The 19373-nt window shown below is 40.4% G+C and overlaps 9 non-coding genes across 9 annotated transcripts; 5 read left to right on the forward strand and 4 right to left on the reverse strand.

Annotated features, from left to right (window-relative positions):
• Positions 1 to 7375: 7375 nt before the first annotated feature.
• Positions 7376 to 7539, reverse strand: LOC135045686 (U1 spliceosomal RNA). The gene has a single exon (XR_010238101.1). It is a non-coding gene; the product is annotated as a U1 spliceosomal RNA (small nuclear RNA).
• A 671-nt stretch (positions 7540 to 8210) lies between these two features.
• On the reverse strand, positions 8211 to 8373 carry LOC135045814 (U1 spliceosomal RNA). Its single transcript, XR_010238214.1, has one exon. It is a non-coding gene; the product is annotated as a U1 spliceosomal RNA (small nuclear RNA).
• A 152-nt stretch (positions 8374 to 8525) lies between these two features.
• On the reverse strand, positions 8526 to 8689 carry LOC135045869 (U1 spliceosomal RNA). Its single transcript, XR_010238265.1, has one exon. It is a non-coding gene; the product is annotated as a U1 spliceosomal RNA (small nuclear RNA).
• A 671-nt stretch (positions 8690 to 9360) lies between these two features.
• LOC135045771 (U1 spliceosomal RNA) lies at positions 9361 to 9523 on the reverse strand. The gene has a single exon (XR_010238188.1). It is a non-coding gene; the product is annotated as a U1 spliceosomal RNA (small nuclear RNA).
• A 144-nt stretch (positions 9524 to 9667) lies between these two features.
• On the forward strand, positions 9668 to 9783 carry LOC135045825 (U5 spliceosomal RNA). Its single transcript, XR_010238222.1, has one exon. It is a non-coding gene; the product is annotated as a U5 spliceosomal RNA (small nuclear RNA).
• Positions 9784 to 10053: 270 nt separating this feature from the next.
• On the forward strand, positions 10054 to 10169 carry LOC135045822 (U5 spliceosomal RNA). The gene has a single exon (XR_010238220.1). It is a non-coding gene; the product is annotated as a U5 spliceosomal RNA (small nuclear RNA).
• Positions 10170 to 10455: 286 nt separating this feature from the next.
• Positions 10456 to 10571, forward strand: LOC135045829 (U5 spliceosomal RNA). The gene has a single exon (XR_010238226.1). It is a non-coding gene; the product is annotated as a U5 spliceosomal RNA (small nuclear RNA).
• A 274-nt stretch (positions 10572 to 10845) lies between these two features.
• On the forward strand, positions 10846 to 10961 carry LOC135045826 (U5 spliceosomal RNA). The gene has a single exon (XR_010238223.1). It is a non-coding gene; the product is annotated as a U5 spliceosomal RNA (small nuclear RNA).
• A 275-nt stretch (positions 10962 to 11236) lies between these two features.
• On the forward strand, positions 11237 to 11352 carry LOC135045833 (U5 spliceosomal RNA). Its single transcript, XR_010238230.1, has one exon. It is a non-coding gene; the product is annotated as a U5 spliceosomal RNA (small nuclear RNA).
• The last annotated feature ends 8021 nt before the right edge of the window (positions 11353 to 19373 follow it).

The following is a 19373-nucleotide window of genomic DNA, read 5'->3' on the forward strand; positions in this document are numbered from 1 at the left end:
CAGAAAATGAAGAGCTGTTTAATCACTCAATTGGATTTTTCTGCCAGCATATTTCTTTTTCTCTGCAACCCACTGCTAAATTGTTCTTCCTAGCTGTTTTTATAAAATCACTGAATCAAATCTAACTCTGATTACATTAGAGAAGGCCAGGTACCCTACACCATAACAGGGGGTTTGAAATTTTGACTTGTCTACTTAAAGATCACCAAAATCTGATAACAAGGTCAATTAAGTCCCTGGGTGGGATTGAACCACCAACCTTTTGGTTAATAGCCTTACACACTAACTGATTGCGCCAAAACAACACTTTGCAAAAGAACATACTGACAAAGGCTAATAAGCATTCATCTAGAACGATTCCTAGAAACATTTTAAAAAGTCAATAATGTGGAGAGTTTTTGTAAGATGTTTCTTCCATCAACCAATGAAGAAACACATTGGTACTTTCCCATGATAAGTGAGTGCTTCAGGACCTCTTGCACTTACATGTGCAACAGAGTACTGTAATGGAAGCATGCTGGGTCCATAACCCAGAGGTAGGCAGATTGAAACTATCCTCTGCTATATGCATTTTTTTTTGTTAATTAAAGTAATCCAAAACTGGGATTGATATTTTTGCTCTTTTATTTTTACTTAAAGTACAATAACTTTTACCATTTTAATTTGTTTTAATAGTATATTGACAGTATTGTTTTCTTTCAAAAATCCAATTAATTTTCTTTACCCGATTATTAAAATGGTAATTGACAAAAACAAACTACATTGTCACCAGAAGAGCAATACAAAATGTACAAGTGATATATTAAAATCATCTTTCCAGCTTGAATTTCAATGATGCATTGGGGCAACGATTTTGTGAGAAACATCTTCACCCTTAAATAAAGATTTTCTTAATTCCTTACCTGTGTGCTAATTAGATATCACCTTGTTTTCACATTAAACAGACTTCCACATGCGAAAGCAGCAAGGATGCAGTGGCGTTAATGTTTCCTGGTGTCAACCTGTATTATTTCAGTAGACATTGAAATGAGGATGCATCTTGCTGCCTTTCCAATGAAGCAAGTTTAATTTAGTAATAGGTGAAAAACCATCCCTACAAAGGTGTTAATCAGAGACTTGGCTTTGTGGACACTTTTCAGAGAACAAATTTGTTAGTATAAAAATAAAGCCAGAAAATGAAGAGCTGTTTAATCACTCAATTGGATTTTTCTGCCAGCATATTTCTTTTTCTCTGCAACCCACTGCTAAATTGTGCTTCCTAGCTGTTTTTATAAAATCACTGAATCAAATCTAAACATCAGAGAAGGCCAGGTACCCTACACCATAACAGTGGGTTTGAAATTTTGACTTGTCTACTTAAAGATCACCAAAATCTGATAACAAGGTCAATTAAGTCCCTGGGTGGGATTGAACCACCAACCTTTTGGTTAATAGCCTTACACACTAACTGATTGCGCCACAGCGACACTTTGCAAAAGTACTTACTGACAAAGGCTAATAAGCATTCATCTAGAATGATTCCTAGAAACATTTTAAAAAGTCAATAATGTGGAGAGTTTTTGTAAGATGTTTCTTCCATCAACCAATGAAGAAACACATTGGTACTTTCCCATGATGAGTGAGTGCTTCAGGATCTCTTGCACTTACATGTGCAGCAGAGTACTGTAATGGAAGCATGCTGGGTCCATAACCCAGAGGTAGGCAGATTGAAACTATCCTCTGCTATATGCATTTTTTTTGTTAATTAAAGTAATCCAAAACTGGGATTGATATTTTTGCTCTTTTATTTTTACTTAAAGTACAATAACTTTTACCATTTTAATTTGTTTTAATAGTATTGTTTTCTTTCAAAAATCCAATTAATTTTCTTTACCCGATTATTAAAATGGTAATTGACAAAAACAAACTACATTGTCACCAGAAGAGCAATACAAAATGTACAAGTGATATATTAAAATCATCTTTCCAGCTTGAATTTCAATGATGCATTGGGGCAACGATTTTGTGAGAAACATCTTCACCCTTAAATAAAGATGTTCTTAATTCCTTACCTGTGTGCTAATTAGATATCACCTTGTTTTCACATTAAACAGACTTCCACATGAGAAAACAGCAAAGATGCAGTGGCGTTAATGTTTCCTGGTGTCAACCTGTATTATTTCCGTAGATATTGAAATGAGGATGCATCTTGCTGCCTTTCCAATGAAGCAAGTTTAATTTAGTAATAGGTGAAAAACCATCCCTACAAAGATGTTAATCAGATACTTGGCTTTGTGGACACTTTTCAGAGAACAAATTTGTTATCATAAAAATAAAGCCAGAAAATGAAGAGCTGTTTAATCACTCAATTGGATTTTTCTGCCAGCATTTTTCTTTTTCTCTGCAACCCACTGCTAAATTGTGCTTCCTAGCTGTTTTTTTTATAAAATCACTTAATCAAATCTAACTCTGATTACATCAGAGAAGGCCAGGTACCCTACACCATAAGAGGGGGTTTGCAATTTTGACTTGTCTACTTAAATATTACCAAAATCTGATCACAAGGTCAATTACGTCCCTGGATGGGATTGAACCACCAACCTTTTGATTAATAGCTGAACACACTAACCGATCGCGCCACAGAGACACTTTGCGAAAAGTACATACTGACAAAGACTAATAAGCATTCATCTAGAACGTTTCCTAGAAAAACTTTAAAAAGTCAATAATCTGGAGAGTTTTTGTAAGATGTTTCTTCCAGCAACCAATGAAGAAACACATTGTTACTTTCGCATGATGAGTGAGTGCTTCAGGATCTCTTGCACTTACATGTGCAGCAGAGTACTGCAATGGAAGCATGCTGGGCCCATAACCCAGAGGTAGGCAGATTGAAACTATCCTTTGCTATATGCATTTTTTTTTTGTTCATTAAAATAATCCAAAACTGGGATTGATATTTTAGCTTTTTTTTTTACTTAAAGTACAATAACTTTTACCATTTTAATTTGTTTTAATAGTATATTGACAGTATTGTTTTCTTTCAAAAATCCAATTAATTTTCTTTACCCGATTATTAAAATGGTAATTGACAAAAACAAACTACAGTGTCACCAGAAGAGCAATACAAAATGTACAAGTGATATATTAAAATCATCTTTCCAGCTTGAATTTCAATGATGCATTGGGGCAACGATTTTGTGAGAAACATCTTCACCCTTAAATAAAGATTTTCTTAATTCCTTACCTGTGTGCTAATTAGATATCACCTTGTTTTCACATTAAACAGACTTCCACATGAGAAAGCAGCAAGGATGCAGTGGCGTTAATGTTTCCGGGTGTCAACCTGTATTATTTCAGTAGATATTGAAATGAGGATGCATCTTGCTGCCTTTCCAATGAAGCAAGTTTAATTTAGTAATAGGTGAAAAACCATCCCTACAAATATGTTAATCAGATACTTGGCTTTGTGGACACTTTTCAGAGAACAAATTCGTTAGCATAAAAATAAAGCCAGAAAATGAAGAGCTGTTTAATCACTCAATTGGATTTTTCTGCCAGCATATTTCTTTTTCTCTGCAACCCACTGCTAAATTGTGCTTCCTAGTTGTTTTTTTTATAAAATCACTGATTCAAATCTAACTCTGATTACATCAGAGTAGGCCAGGTACCCTACACCATAAGAAGGGGGTTTGAAATTTTGACTTGTCTACTTAAAGATCACCAAAATCTGATAACAAGGTCAATTACATCCCTGGGTGGGATTGAACCACCAACCCTTTGATTAATAACCAAACACACTAACAGATTGCGCCACAGAGACACTTTACAAACGTACATACTGACAAAGGCTAATAAGCATTCATCTAGAACGTTTCCTAGAAAAACTTTAAAAAGTCAATAATCTGGAGAGTTTTTGTAAGATGTTTCTTCCATCAACCAACGAAGAAACACATTGGTACTTTCCCATGATGAGTGAGTGCTTCAGGATCTCTTGCACTTACATGTGCAGCAGAGTACTGCAATGGAAAAATGCTGGGCCCATAACCCAGAGGTAGGCAGATTGAAACTATCCTCTGCTATATGCATTTTTTTTTGTTAATTAAAGTAATCCAAAACTGGGATTGATATTTTTGCTCTTTTATTTTTACTTAAAGTACAATAACTTTTACCATTTTAATTTGTTTTAATAGTATATTGACAGTATTGTTTTCTTTCAAAAATCCACTTAATTTTCTTTACCCTATTATTAAAATGGTAATTGACAAAAACAAACTACATTGTCACCAGAAGAGCAATACAAAATGTACAAGTGATATATTAAAATCATCTTTCCAGCTTGAATTTCAATGATGCATTGGGGCAACGATTTTGTGAGAAACACCTTCACCCTTAAATAAAGATTTTCTTAATTCCTTACCTGTGTGCTAATTAGATATCACCTTGTTTTCACATTAAACAGACTTCCACATGCGAAAGCAGCAAGGATGCAGTGGCGTTAATGTTTCCTGGTGTCAACCTGTATTATTTCAGTAGACATTGAAATGAGGATGCATCTTGCTGCCTTTCCAATGAAGCAAGTTTAATTTAGTAATAGGTGAAAAACCATCCCTACAAAGGTGTTAATCAGAGACTTGGCTTTGTGGACACTTTTCAGAGAACAAATTTGTTAGCATAAAAATAAAGCCAGAAAATGAAGAGCTGTTTAATCACTCAATTGGATTTTTTTGCCAGCATATTTCTTTTTCTCTGCAACCCACTGCTAAATTGTGCTTCCTAGCTGTTTTTATAAAATCACTGAATCAAATCTAACTCTGATTACATCAGAGAAGGCCAGGTACCCTACACCATAACAGGGGGTTTGAAATTTTGACTTGTCTACTTAAAGATCACCAAAATCTGATAACAAGGTCAATTACGTCCCTGGGTGGGATTGAACCACCAACCTTTTGGTTAATAACCATACACATTAACTGATTGCGCCACAGCGACACTTTGCAAAAGTACATACTGACAAAGGCTAATAAGCATTCATCTAGAACGTTTCCTAGAAACATTTTAAAAAGTCAATAATGTGGAGAGTTTTTGTAAGATGTTTCTTCCATCAACCAATGAAGAAACACATTGGTACTTTCCCATGATAAGTGAGTGCTTCAGGACCTCTTGCACTTACATGTGCAGCAGAGTACTGTAATGGAAGCATGCTGGGTCCATAACCCAGAGGTAGGCAGATTGAAACTATCCTCTGCTATATGCATTTTTTTTTTGTTAATTAAAGTAATCCAAAACTGGGATTGATATTTTTGCTCTTTTATTTTTACTTAAAGTACAATAACTTTTACCATTTTAATTTGTTTTAATAGTATATTGACAGTATTGTTTTCTTTCAAAAATCCAATTAATTTTCTTTACCCGATTATTAAAATGGTAATTGACAAAAACAAACTACATTGTCACCAGAAGAGCAATACAAAATGTACAAGTGATATATTAAAATCATCTTTCCAGCTTGAATTTCAATGATGCATTGGGGCAACGATTTTGTGAGAAACATCTTCACCCTTAAATAAAGATTTTCTTAATTCCTTACCTGTGTGCTAATTAGATATCACCTTGTTTTCACATTAAACAGACTTCCACATGCGAAAGCAGCAAGGATGCAGTGGCGTTAATGTTTCCTGGTGTCAACCTGTATTATTTCAGTAGACATTGAAATGAGGATGCATCTTGCTGCCTTTCCAATGAAGCAAGTTTAATTTAGTAATAGGTGAAAAACCATCCCTACAAAGGTGTTAATCAGAGACTTAGCTTTGTGGACACTTTTCAGAGAACAAATTTGTTAGCATAAAAATAAAGCCAGAAAATGAAGAGCTGTTTAATCACTCAATTGGATTTTTCTGCCAGCATATTTCTTTTTCTCTGCAACCCACTGCTAAATTGTGCTTCCTAGCTGTTTTTTTTTATAAAATCACTGATTCAAATCTAACTCTGATTACATCAGAGTAGGCCAGGTACCCTACACCATAAGAAGGGGGTTTGAAATTTTGACTTGTCTACTTAAAGATCACCAAAATCTGATAACAAGGTCAATTACATCCCTGGGTGGGATTGAACCACCAACCCTTTGATTAATAACCAAACACACTAACAGATTGCGCCACAGAGACACTTTACAAACGTACGTACTGACAAAGGCTAATAAGCATTCATCTAGAACGTTTCCTAGAAAAACTTTAAAAAGTCAATAATCTGGAGAGTTTTTGTAAGATGTTTCTTCCATCAACCAACGAAGAAACACATTGGTACTTTCCCATGATGAGTGAGTGCTTCAGGATCTCTTGCACTTACATGTGCAGCAGAGTACTGCAATGGAAAAATGCTGGGCCCATAACCCAGAGGTAGGCAGATTGAAACTATCCTCTGCTATATGCATTTTTTTTGTTAATTAAAGTAATCCAAAACTGGGATTGATATTTTTGCTCTTTTATTTTTACTTAAAGTACACTAACTTTTACCATTTTAATTTGTTTTAATAGTATATTGACAGTATTGTTTTCTTTCAAAAATCCACTTAATTTTCTTTACCCTATTATTAAAATGGTAATTGACAAAAACAAACTACATTGTCACCAGAAGAGCAATACAAAATGTACAAGTGATATATTAAAATCATCTTTCCAGCTTGAATTTCAATGATGCATTGGGGCAACGATTTTGTGAGAAACACCTTCACCCTTAAATAAAGATTTTCTTAATTCCTTACCTGTGTGCTAATTAGATATCACCTTGTTTTCACATTAAACAGACTTCCACATGCGAAAGCAGCAAGGATGCAGTGGCGTTAATGTTTCCTGGTGTCAACCTGTATTATTTCAGTAGACATTGAAATGAGGATGCATCTTGCTGCCTTTCCAATGAAGCAAGTTTAATTTAGTAATAGGTGAAAAACCATCCCTACAAAGGTGTTAATCAGAGACTTGGCTTTGTGGACACTTTTCAGAGAACAAATTTGTTAGCATAAAAATAAAGCCAGAAAATGAAGAGCTGTTTAATCACTCAATTGGATTTTTTTGCCAGCATATTTCTTTTTCTCTGCAACCCACTGCTAAATTGTGCTTCCTAGCTGTTTTTATAAAATCACTGAATCAAATCTAACTCTGATTACATCAGAGAAGGCCAGGTACCCTACACCATAACAGGGGGTTTGAAATTTTGACTTGTCTACTTAAATATCACCAAAATCTGATAACAAGGTCAATTACGTCCCTTAGTGGGATTGAACCACCAACCTTTTGATTAATAACCATACACACTGAGGCAGCACAAGGGAACTCTCGAAAGAAGAACAAGGCTAGAGGAAGAACTGAAACAAAGAAATCTGACTTTTACTAGAGCTGACCAGAGGAAAGCACAAACACAGTCCCCCACTACCACAAATAATGCAGTTGAGTTTCCCACATTTGGGGAAATCACATGGGTCAGCATACCCAGAATGCAATGAATGAACCTCACCCTGGGAGAACAATCTTCAAGACCATGGTCTCTCCTATGCAAAATAAGTATGATTTGGGATAGGGCTGGGGAGGGCCGCTGCTCAGGCACATCTCTGTCAAGTAAAGGAGATTCAACTGAGGCAGCACAAGGGAACTCTCATCTGGGGACAACAACTGCAGGGAGAACACATATTTTCAGATGAACATGGGAGGGCAGAAGGCTGCCTAATACTGAAGCACCCCCAAACAACAAACCAAATGCAACAACTAGTGCAAGCATTCCTGGGGGAAGGCCTGCAGCAGATGGATTTGCATATGGTGATGCCATCCAAGCAGTGGGTCAAAGTTGGCTTCAACCCTCGTCTGCATATGAAAAGAGAAAAGGGGCGTGCAGGGCATGGCGGCCTTTTGCGGCGCTTGGATGACCCCTAGTTCGCATTACACACCTCCACCCTCCTTCGGTGTGGGGCTCATGTTGGCTATGCCCCAGCCCCTGAAGCATTCAAGCTGATTTCTTGCAGCAGCTGGGCACTGTAACTGCTCCAGAGCTGCTCTGTAAGGCAAGTAAAAGGGTGTGGGCCCTGCAGCACTACCTGTAGTTTGCATTGTGCGTTGGAAGGCACGAAGTAAGCAGACGGGAGAAGTCAGGATAGTGCGCAAGGGCATAGAAGGGAGCGGCTCAAGAAAAGAGAAGTGGAAACAGACAGCAAACTAGGCTGGAGAGAGACCTGAGACAAAGAGATCTGAATTATACGAGAGCCGACCAAGGGAAACACAAATTATGCAGTCAAGTTTCCCACATTTGGGGAAATCACAGGGGCAGCACAACTAGAGTGCAATGGGTGAGCCTTGCCCTGGGAGAAGCACCTTCATGATCATAGTATCTCACCTGGCAGGTAAGTAGGAGTTGGGCTAGAGCTGGGGAGGGTCGCTGCTCGGGCACCCCCTTGTCAAGTGAAAGAGATCCAACTGAGGCAGCACAAGGGAACTCTCGAAAGAAGAACAAGGCTAGAGGAAGATCTGAGATAAAGAAATCTGATTTTTACCAGAGCTGACCAGAGGAAAGCACAAACACAGTCCCCCACTACCACAAATAATGCAGTCGAGTTTCCCACATTTGGGGAAATCACAGGGGTCAGCATACCCAGAATGCAATGAATGAACCTCACCCTGGGAGAACAATCTTCATGACCATGGTATCGCCTATGCAAAATAAGTATGATTTGGGATAGGGCTGGGGAGGGCCGCTGCTCAGGCACATCTCTGTCAAGTAAAGGAGATTCAACTGAGGCAGCACAAGGGAACTCTCATCTGGGGACAACAACTGCAGGGAGAACACATATTTTCAGATGAACATGGGAGGGCAGAAGGCTGCCTAATACTGAAGCACCCCCAAACAACAAACCAAATGCAACAACTAGTGCAAGCATTCCTGGGGGAAGGCCTGCAGCAGATGGATTTGCATATGGTGATGTCATCCAAACAGTGGGTCAAAGTTGGCTTCAACCCTCGTCTGCATATGAAAAGAGACAAGGGGCGTGCAGGGCATGGCGGCCTTTTGCGGCGCTTGGATGACCCCTAGTTCGCATTACACACCTCCACCCTCCTTCGGTGTGGGGCTCATGTTGGCTATTCCCCAGCCCCTGAAGCATTCAAGCTGATTTCTTGCAGCAGCTGGGCACTGTAACTGCTCCAGAGACGCTCTGTAAGGCAAGTAAAAGGGTGTGGGTCCTGCAGCACTACCTGTAGTTTGCATTGTGCGTTGGAAGGCACGAAGTAAGCAGACGGGAGAAGTCAGGATAGTGCGCAAGGGCATAGAAGGGAGCGGCTCAAGAAAAGAGAAGTAGAAACAGACAGCAAACTAGGCTGGAGAGAGACCTGAGACAAAGAGATCTGAATTATACGAGAGCCGACCAGGGGAAACACAAATTATGCAGTCAAGTTTCCCACATTTGGGGAAATCGCAGAAGCAGCACACCCAGAGTGCAATGGGTGAGCCTTGCCCTGGGAGAAGCACCTTCATGATCATAGTATCTCACCTGGCAGGTAAGTAGGAGTTGGGCTAGAGCTGGGGAGGGTCGCTGCTCGAGCATCCCCCTGTCAAGTAAAGGAGATTCAACTGAGGCAGCACAAGGGAACTCTCATCTGGGGACAACAACTGCAGGGAGAACACATATTTTCAGATAAAAATCTTGGTCATGCTCTGGTTTCTCTTCAGAACGAACAAATCTTTCGCCTTTTACTAAAGATTTCCGTGGAGAGGAGCAAAACCGAGTTTTATCTCAATTTTTGCATGCCCCATCTTTTTGGGGTTTCTTTTATCGGTTTAAAGATAGAATGAGTGTGCTTTAATGTAAGCTCATTTGCATAGAAATGACAGTAAATGTTTGTTTCTTTTCAAACAGAACTTTCTTGACCATGCTACTTGCTTGAAAGATCTGGGAGCACATGGAATACAGTACAAACCATGCTTATAGCAAGGAGAAGACAGGTGAGAAATCTGCTTTCTTTCAAATTGGGCGCTCACTTTGATCTGAATAAGGACTGCTGGCACGGCACTCAGGCGACAGGTGGAATCTTGGTCATGCTCTGGTTTCTCTTCAGAACGAACAAATCTTTCGCCTTTTACTAAAGATTTCCGTGGAGAGGAGCAAAACTGAGTTTTATCTCAATTTTTGCATGCCCCATATTATTGGGGTTTCTTTTATCGGATTAAAGACAGAACGAGTGTGCTTTCTTGTTAGCTTTAATGTAAGTTTATTTGCATAACAATGACAATAAATGTCTGTTTCTTTTCAAGCAGAACTTTCTTGACCATACTAATTGCTTGAAAGATCTGGGAGCACATGGAAAAGAGTACAAACCATGCTTATAGCAAGGGGAAGCCTGGTGAGAAATCTGCTTTCTTTCTTTCAAATTGGGTGCTCACTTTGAGCTGAATGAGGACTGCTGGCACGGCACTCAGGCGACAGGTGGAATCTTGGTCATGCTCTGGTTTCTCTTCAGAACGAACAAATCTTTCGCCTTTTACTAAAGATTTCCATGGAGAGGAGCAAAACTGAGTTTTATCTCAATTTTTGCATGCCCCGTCTTATTGGGGTTTCTTTTATCAGTTTAAAGATAGAACGAGTGTGCTTTAATGTAAGCTCATTTGCGTAGAAATGACAGTAAATGTTTGTTTCTTTTCAAACAGAACTTTCTTGACTATACTAATTGCTTGAAAGATCTGGGAGCACATGGAAAAGAGTACAAACCATGTTTATAGCAAGGGGAAGCTTGGTGAGAAATCTGCTTTCTTTCTTTCAAATTGGGTGCTCACTTTGAGCTGAATGAGGACTGCTGGCATGGCACTCAGGCGACAGGTAGAATCTTGGTCATGCTGTGGTTTCTCTTCAGAACGAACAAATCTTTCGCCTTTTACTAAAGATTTCCGTGGAGAGGAGCAAAACTGAGTTTTATCTCAATTTTTGCATGCCCCATCTTATTGGGGTTTTATTTTATTGGTTTAAAGATAGAACGAGTGTGCTTTAATGTAAGCTCATTTGCATAGAAATGACAGTAAATGTTTGTTTCTTTTCAAACAGAACTTTCTTGACCACACTAATTGTTTGAAAGATCTGGGAGCACATGGAAAAGAGTACAAACCATGTTTATAGCAAGGGGAAGCCTGGTGAGAAATCTGCTTTCTTTCATTCAAATTGGGTGCTCACTTTGAGCTGAATGAGAACTGCTGGCATGGCACTCAGGCGACAGGTGGAATCTTGGTCATGCTCTGGTTTCTCTTCAGAACTAACAAATATTTCGCCTTTTATTAAAGATTTCCGTGGAGAGGAGCAAAACTGAGTTTTATCTCAATTTTTGCATGCCCCATATTATTGGGGTTTCTTTTATCAGTTTAAAGACAGAACGAGTGTGCTTTCTTGTTAGCTTTAATGTAAGTTTATTTGCATAACAATGACAGTAAATGTTTGTTTCTTTTCAAACAGAACTTTCTTGACCATGCTACTTGCTTGAAAGATCTGGGAGCACATGGAAAACAGTACAAACCATGCAGTATCACAAGAGCCTTTATTTGATCTTTCATGAAGATAGAGCAGAATTGAGGACACGTCAACAATTTCTGCCGAAGGTGGTTCATCTTTCCACATGGTGCCTTTGGCCACTGACACCTTCGTTGAGTCAAAGTCTCTGGCTGTGGTCAGAACTTTGAAAATTTATGTCACCAGAACGGTTCAGATTAGGAAAACAGAGGCTCTGTTTGTCCTGTATGCTCCCAACATGATTGGGTGTCCTGCTTCCATGCAGACCATTATGCGCTGGATCTGTGGTAAGATTCAGCATGCTCATTCCACGGCAGGATTGCCGTTACTGAATTAGGTGAAGACCCATTCTACTAGAAAGGTGGGTTCATCCTGGGCAGCTGGTCGGGGAGTCTCGGCATTGCAACTTTGCCGAGCAGCTATTTAGTAAACACTTTTGCTAAGTTTTACAAGTTTGATACCTTGGCTGATGATAACCTCAAGTTGGGTCATTCGGTGCTGCAGAGTCGTACGCACTCTCCCACCCGTTCAAGAGCTTTGGTATAACCCCATGGTTCTTAATGTGACCCCAGCATCCTCTAGGTCGTATGAGAAAATAGGATTTTAATACCTACCGGTAAATCCTTTTCTCTTAGTACGTAGAGGATGCTGGGCACCCGTCCCAGTCCATACTGTGTCTGCAGTTATTACTTGTGGTTATACACATGTTGTGTTACGGTTCTGGTCAGCTTTTTGCTGCAATTGTTCATGCCGTTGGCTTGTGTTCTGTTGAATGCCACGTTCTGCGGCATGCTTAAGGTGTGAGCTGGTAAGATGCTCACCTTAGTTTAACAATAAATCCTTTCCTCGAAATGTCCGTCTCCCTGGGCACAGTTCCTATAACTGGAGTCTGGAGGAGGGGCATAGAGGGAGGAGCCAGTTCACACCCTTTGAAAGTCTTAAAGTGCCCATGTCTCTTGCGGATCCCGTCTATACCCCATGGTTCTTAATGTGACCCCAGCATCCTCTACGGACTAAGAGAAAAGGATGCCCTTGTGTACTATCCTGACTTCTCCTCCCGTCTGCTTACTTTGTGCCTTCCAACGCACAATGCGAACTACAGGTGGTGCTGCAGGGCCCACACCCTTTTACTTGCCTTACAGAGCAGCTCTGGAGCTGTTACAGTGCCCAGCTGCTGCAAGAAATCAGCATGAATGCTTCAGGGGATGGGGCATGGCCAACATGAGCCCCACACCAAAGGAGGGTGGGGGTGTTTAATGCGAACTAGGGGTCATCCAAGCACTGCAAAAGGCCGCCATGCCCTGCATGCCCCTTTTCTCTTTTTATATGCAGATGAGGGTTCCAGCCAACTTTGGCCCACTGCTTGGATGACATCACCGTATGCAAATCCGTCTGCTGCAGACCTTCCCCCAGGAATGCTTGTACTAGTTGTTGGATATGGTTTGATATTTGATGGTGCTTCAGTATTAGGCAGCCTTCCGCCCTCCCATGTTCATCTGAAAAGATGTGGTCTCCCTGCAGTTGTTGTCCCCAGACGAGAGTTCCCTTGTGCTTCCTCAGTTGAATCTCCTTAACTTGACGGGGGAGGGGCTGCCCGAGCTGCCACCCTCCCCAGCCCTATCCCAACTCATACTTATTTTACATATTAGATCTCTTGATCATGAAGATTGTTCTCACAGGGTGAGGTTCATCCATTATATTTTAAAATAGGAAGGTACAAATTACATATTTGAATTGCATCTATGTGCTGGATTCAAATGTCCCCCCCCCCCTTCCTTTCTCAATTGTGCCCGTCAGCAGCTATTCTAAGGTTGCTGCCAATGGGTGTGACACATTAATTTCTTCTGTGGGGTACACTGGACTCCACAAGGATTCACATTGGGGTGTAGAGTAGGATCTTGATCTGAGGCACCAACCGGCTCAAAGCTTTTGACTGTTCCCAAGAAGCTCAGTGCATTCTCCTCTATAACCCCGCTTCCATGAACAGGGAGCTCAGTTTGTAGTTGGTGCCTTCAGTAGCAGGCCAATTAACAGGGGCCTGCCTCAGGCAGCCTATTCTTAGCTATTAATTTTGACAAGAAAAGAAGAACTTGTTTTATGAGAATCTACAAGGGCTGCAGCAGGCTAGGTCTAATAGACATCTTTACTGCAGCTTCATCACTCCCAGCGGCGCTGTATACTCCCGTGCCCTGGTTGCTGGGTCACTGCAGCGGAGGCTCCGGTTTCATCCTAAGGTCAGTCACACACACACCACCCTTCCGGATCACGAGGCCGCTGATGAAGGGGAGCGAGGCCGTAGGGGGTGGGCCGTGTGCGCACTGCGGTGGACACTGATTACTGGGCAGCCGCTCCACTAGCCACCAGGTACAGTTAAGGAGCACAGGTCTGGGGGTTTTTCTCCTATATTAACCCAATTTTGTACTGCCCGCAGCGCATTGTGATAGGTAATAGGGCCTGATTCAGGTTGGATTGCAATCGCAATAAGCGATCCAACTGCAAAAATTGCTAAGAGCATACGCATGTGCCTGCATTTTCTGCGGCACCCCGCAGAGAATGTGATCGCCTCTGCCTGTCAATCGGGGCGGGGAAGGGGGGGAGAGGTGGGTCAGCAACACTCCATTTCCAAGTCAGGGATGGAGCGGTGCGGGGGCAAGGCTTCAAAATGGGGTCTGCAACGGAGGAGACACAGGGGGCGTGGTCACAGCGGCTGTATGACATCACATTCAGCCGCTGTGATCACAAAAATGGTGGCGGCTTCCTGCGCGCACATACAGTCTGCACCAGCAGGAGCCTACACCATTTTTTATGATCACGCTGAACTGCAGTGCGACTGCAATTACAGCATGGTCAAGAAGGGAGGCGTCATGCTGGGTGGCCATGCCCTGTCACTGTGCAGGAGCCAGCACCGCTCACACACTAGTCCCCGGGTGCAGCCCCCAACCCCCGGGACACCCGGAGCAACAAAATGTAGATTCAGGCCACCAGGCCACGCCCCTACCTATGAAACCATGCCTCCTTTTTACCATTGCGCTGCTTATCTGCGCGCACTGCATTACAATCTCCCTCGCCACCTCTCTGGGTGTCACCAGTGATAGTGACACCTCTGCCATGCTTGTAGCAGCTGGTCCTAAGATCTACGCCTCAAACCCTGAGTGTTTGCCCTTGTGACTTGTTGATCATCATAGCGAAGCAGATGCTTACAGAAAACTGCAGGGGCTTAGATTGAAAATAAAAAAATTGATGGGTATAAGGTAGAGAGGAGCGGGTTCGGTTCTCCGAGAACCGAATTCCCCACGAACTCCACGTTGTTTACACTGGTCCGAGGCAGGCTCGGTTGTTCCCGCCTGACTCGGAAAACCTGAACAAGGGAAAATGTCATCATCCCGCTGTCGGATTCTCGCGAGATTCGGATTCCATATAAAGAGCTGCGCGTTGCTGCCATTTTTACTCGTGCATTGAAGAGAGAGCGGAGAGGACGTGGCTATGTTCTCTCAGTGGAAATCTCAATATCAGTGCTCAGTATCAGTGGTTACTTATTGCTGCTCAGTAATACTAGTAGTGTGTCTCTCCTGCTCAGTGTCAGTTCTCAGTAGTATCCTCATCAGTGCTCAGTATCACTGCTCATTGTCTTGTGCTGCATTGTGGTGCTCAGCATACTACAGTACATTACTAATAGTCCAGTGCTGCATCTTGCTGCTCAGTGTCAGTTCTAGTATCCTCATCAGTGCTCACTATCACTGCTCATTGCATTGTGGTGTTCTGTATACTACAATAACATAGTAATATAGTAACATAGTTTTTGAGGTTGAATAGAGGCAAATTGCCCATCGTGTTCAACCTGTTTTAAGTTGTGATGATTCTACATACTTGCTGAATAATGTTTTATGACTAGTTAGCTACTATAACTCATGTTACCCCCGGATTAACCATGTTGATATTTTAAGTATTATAACCTTGGATAGCTTTTTCATTCAGAAATGTATCCATTCCTTTTTTAAATCCAATTACAGAGTCCGCCATTACCACCTTCCCTGGCAGGGAATTCCACATCCTGATTGCCCTAACAGTGAAGAAACCTTTCCTCCATTGCGTTCTGAACTTTCCTCCAGTCGCAGCGAGTGACCACGTGTTCGTTTAATAAATAATTCCTCTGATAACTCTTTGTTATGTATCTTTACATATTTGAAGATATTAATAATATCTCCTCTTAGGCACCTCTTTTCTAGTGTATAAATATTCAGCCTAGTAAGTCTTTCCTTATAGTCCAGTATTTTTAGGCCTTTAATCAATTTAGTCTTCAGGATCTCTTACACTTCCATGAGCAGCAGAGTAGTGCAATGGAAGCATGCTGGGCCCATAACCCAGAGGTTGATTGATCGAAACTATCCTCTGCTATGTGCATTTTTTTTTGTTAATTAAAGTAATCAAAAACTGGGATTGATATTTTTGCTCTTTTATTTTTACTTAAAGTACAATAACTTTTACCATTTTAATTTGTTTTAATAGTATATTGACAGTATTGTTTTCTTTCAAAAATCCAATTAATTTTCTTTACCCGATTATTAAAATGGTAATTGACAAAACAAACTACATTGTCACCAGAAGAGCAATGCAAAATGTACAAGTGATATATTAAAATCATCTTTCCAGCTTGAATTTCAATGATGCATTGGGGCAACGATTTTGTGAGAAACATCTTCACCCTTAAATAAAGATTTTCTTAATTCCTTACCTGTGTGCTAATTAGATATCACCTTGTTTTCACATTAAACAGACTTCCACATGCGAAAGCAGCAAGGATGCAGTGGCGTTAATGTTTCCTGGTGTCAACCTGTATTATTTCAGTAGACATTGAAATGAGGATGCATCTTGCTGCCTTTCCAATGAAGCAAGTTTAATTTAGTAATAGGTGAAAAACCATCCCTACAAAGGTGTTAATCAGAGACTTGGCTTTGTGGACACTTTTCAGAGAACAAATTTGTTAGTATAAAAATAAAGCCAGAAAATGAAGAGCTGTTTAATCACTCAATTGGATTTTTCTGCCAGCATATTTCTTTTTCTCTGCAACCCACTGCTAAATTGTGCTTCCTAGCTGTTTTTATAAAATCACTGAATCAAATCTAAACATCAGAGAAGGCCAGGTACCCTACACCATAACAGTGGGTTTGAAATTTTGACTTGTCTACTTAAAGATCACCAAAATCTGATAACAAGGTCAATTAAGTCCCTGGGTGGGATTGAACCACCAACCTTTTGGTTAATAGCCTTACACACTAACTGATTGCGCCACAGAGACACCTTGCAAAAGTCAATACTGACAAAGGCTAATAATCATTCATCTAGAACGTTTCCTAGAAAAACTTTAAAAAGTCAATAATCAAGATACACATTGGTACTTTCCCATGATGAGTGAGTGCTTCAGGATTTCTTGCACTTACATGGGCTATTAACCAAAAGGTTGGAGGTTCAATCCCACCCAGGGATGTAATTGACCTTGTCATCAGATTTTGGTGATCTTTAAGTAGACAAGTCAAAATTTCAAACCCCCTCTTATGGTGTAGGGTACCTGGCCTTCTCTGACGTAATCAGAGTTAGATTTAATTAAGTGATTTTATAAAAAACAGCTAGGAAGCACAATATCTCTCTTTTGCAAAGAGCTAGGCATTGGAAAATTCAGGGCTATAACGTGTAGATGAAGCACTAACAGGAGGCTTTAAAATTTTCATTCTAGTGTCTTTCGTTTGGGAGAAAAATGCAAAGGTACAATACAGCTTTTCCTTGCCGATATCTCTCTTTTGCAAAGAGATAGGCATTGGAAAATTCAGGGCTATACCGTGTAGATGAAGCACTAACAGGAGGCTTTTAAATTTTCATTCTAGTGTCCTTCGTTTGGGAGAAAAATGCAAAGGTACAATACAGCTTTTCCTTGCCGATATCTCTCTTTTGCAAAGAGATAGGCATTGGAAAATTCAGGGCTATAACGTGTAGATGAAGCACTAACAGGAGGCTTTAAAATTTTCATTTTAGTGTCTTTCGTTTGGGAGAAAAATGCAAAGGTACAATACAGTTTTTCCTTGCCGATATCTCTCTTTTGCAAAGAGATAGGCATTGGAAAATTCAGGGCTATAACGTGTAGATGAAGCACTAACAGGAGGCTTTAAAATTTTCATTCTAGTGTCTTTCGTTTGGGAGAAAAATGCAAAGGTACAATACAGCTTTTCCTTGCCAATATCTCTCTTTTGCAAAGAGCTAGGCATTGGAAAATTCAGGGCAATAGCGTGTAGATGAAGCACTAACAGGAGGCTTTAAAATTTTCATTCTAGTGTCTTTCGTTTGGGAGAAAAATGCAAAAGTACAATGCAGCTTTTCCTTGCCGATATCTCTCTTTTGCAAAGAGATAGGCATTGGAAAATGCAGGGCTATAACGTGTAGATGAAGCACTAACAGGAGGCTTTAAAATTTCCATTCTAGTGTCTTTCGTTTGGGAGAAAAATGCAAAGGTACAATACAGCATTTCCTTGCCGATATCTCTCTTTTGCAAAGAGATAGGCATTGGAAAATTCAGGGCTATAACGTGTAGATGAAGCACTAACAGGAGGCTTTAAAATTTTCATTCTAGTGTCTTTCGTTTGGGAGAAAAATGCAAAGGTACAATACAGCTTTTCCTTGCCGATATCTCTCTTTTGCAAAGAGCTAGGCATTGGAAAATTCAGGGCTATACCGTGTAGATGAAGCACTAACAGGAGGCTTTTAAATTTTCATTCTAGTGTCTTTCGTTTGGGAGAAAAATGCAAAGGTACAATACAGCTTTTCCTTGCCAATATCTCTCTTTTGCAAAGAGCTAGGCATTGGAAAATTCAGGGCTATAACGTGTAGATGAAGCACTAACAGGAGGCTTTAAAATTTTCATTCTAGTGTCTTTCGTTTGGGAGAAAAATGCAAAAGTACAATGCAGCTTTTCCTTGCCGATATCTCTCTTTTGCAAAGAGATAGGCATTGGAAAATTCAGGGCTATAACGTGTAGATGAAGCACTAATAGGAGGCTTTAAAATTTTCATTCTAGTGTCTTTCGTTTGGGAGAAAAAAGCAAAGGTACAATACAGCTTTTCCTTGCCGATATCTCTCTTTTGCAAAGAGATAGGCATTGGAAAATTCAGGGCTATAACGTGTAGATGAAGCACTAACAGGAGGCTTTAAAATTTTCATTCTAGTGTCTTTCGTTTGGGAGAAAAATGCAAAAGTACAATGCAGCTTTTCCTTGCCGATATCTCTCTTTTGCAAAGAGATAGGCATTGGAAAATGCAGGGCTATAACGTGTAGATGAAGCACTAACAGGAGGCTTTAAAATTTTCATTCTAGTGTCTTTCGTTTGGGAGAAAAATGCAAAGGTACAATACAGCATTTCCTTGCCGATATCTCTCTTTTGCAAAGAGATAGGCATTGGAAAATTCAGGGCTATAACGTGTAGATGAAGCACTAACAGGAGGCTTTAAAATTTTCATTCTAGTGTCTTTCGTTTGGGAGAAAAATGCAAAGGTACAATACAGCTTTTCCTTGCCGATATCTCTCTTTTGCAAAGAGATAGGCATTGGAAAATTCAGGGCTATAACGTGTAGATGAAGCACTAACAGGAGGCTTTAACATTTTCATTCTAGTGTACTTCGTTTGGGAGAAAAATGCAAAGGTACAATACAGCTTTTCCTTGCCGATATCTCTCTTTTGCAAAGAGATAGGCATTGGAAAATTCAGGGCTATAACGTGTAGATGAAGCACTAATAGGAGGCTTTAAAATTTTCATTCTAGTGTCCTTCGTTTGGGAGAAAAATGCAAAGGTACAATACAGCTTTTCCTTGCCGATATCTCT

Source organism: Pseudophryne corroboree, unplaced genomic scaffold, assembly GCF_028390025.1.
Source record: "Pseudophryne corroboree isolate aPseCor3 unplaced genomic scaffold, aPseCor3.hap2 scaffold_912, whole genome shotgun sequence".
NCBI lineage: Eukaryota > Metazoa > Chordata > Amphibia > Anura > Myobatrachidae > Pseudophryne > Pseudophryne corroboree.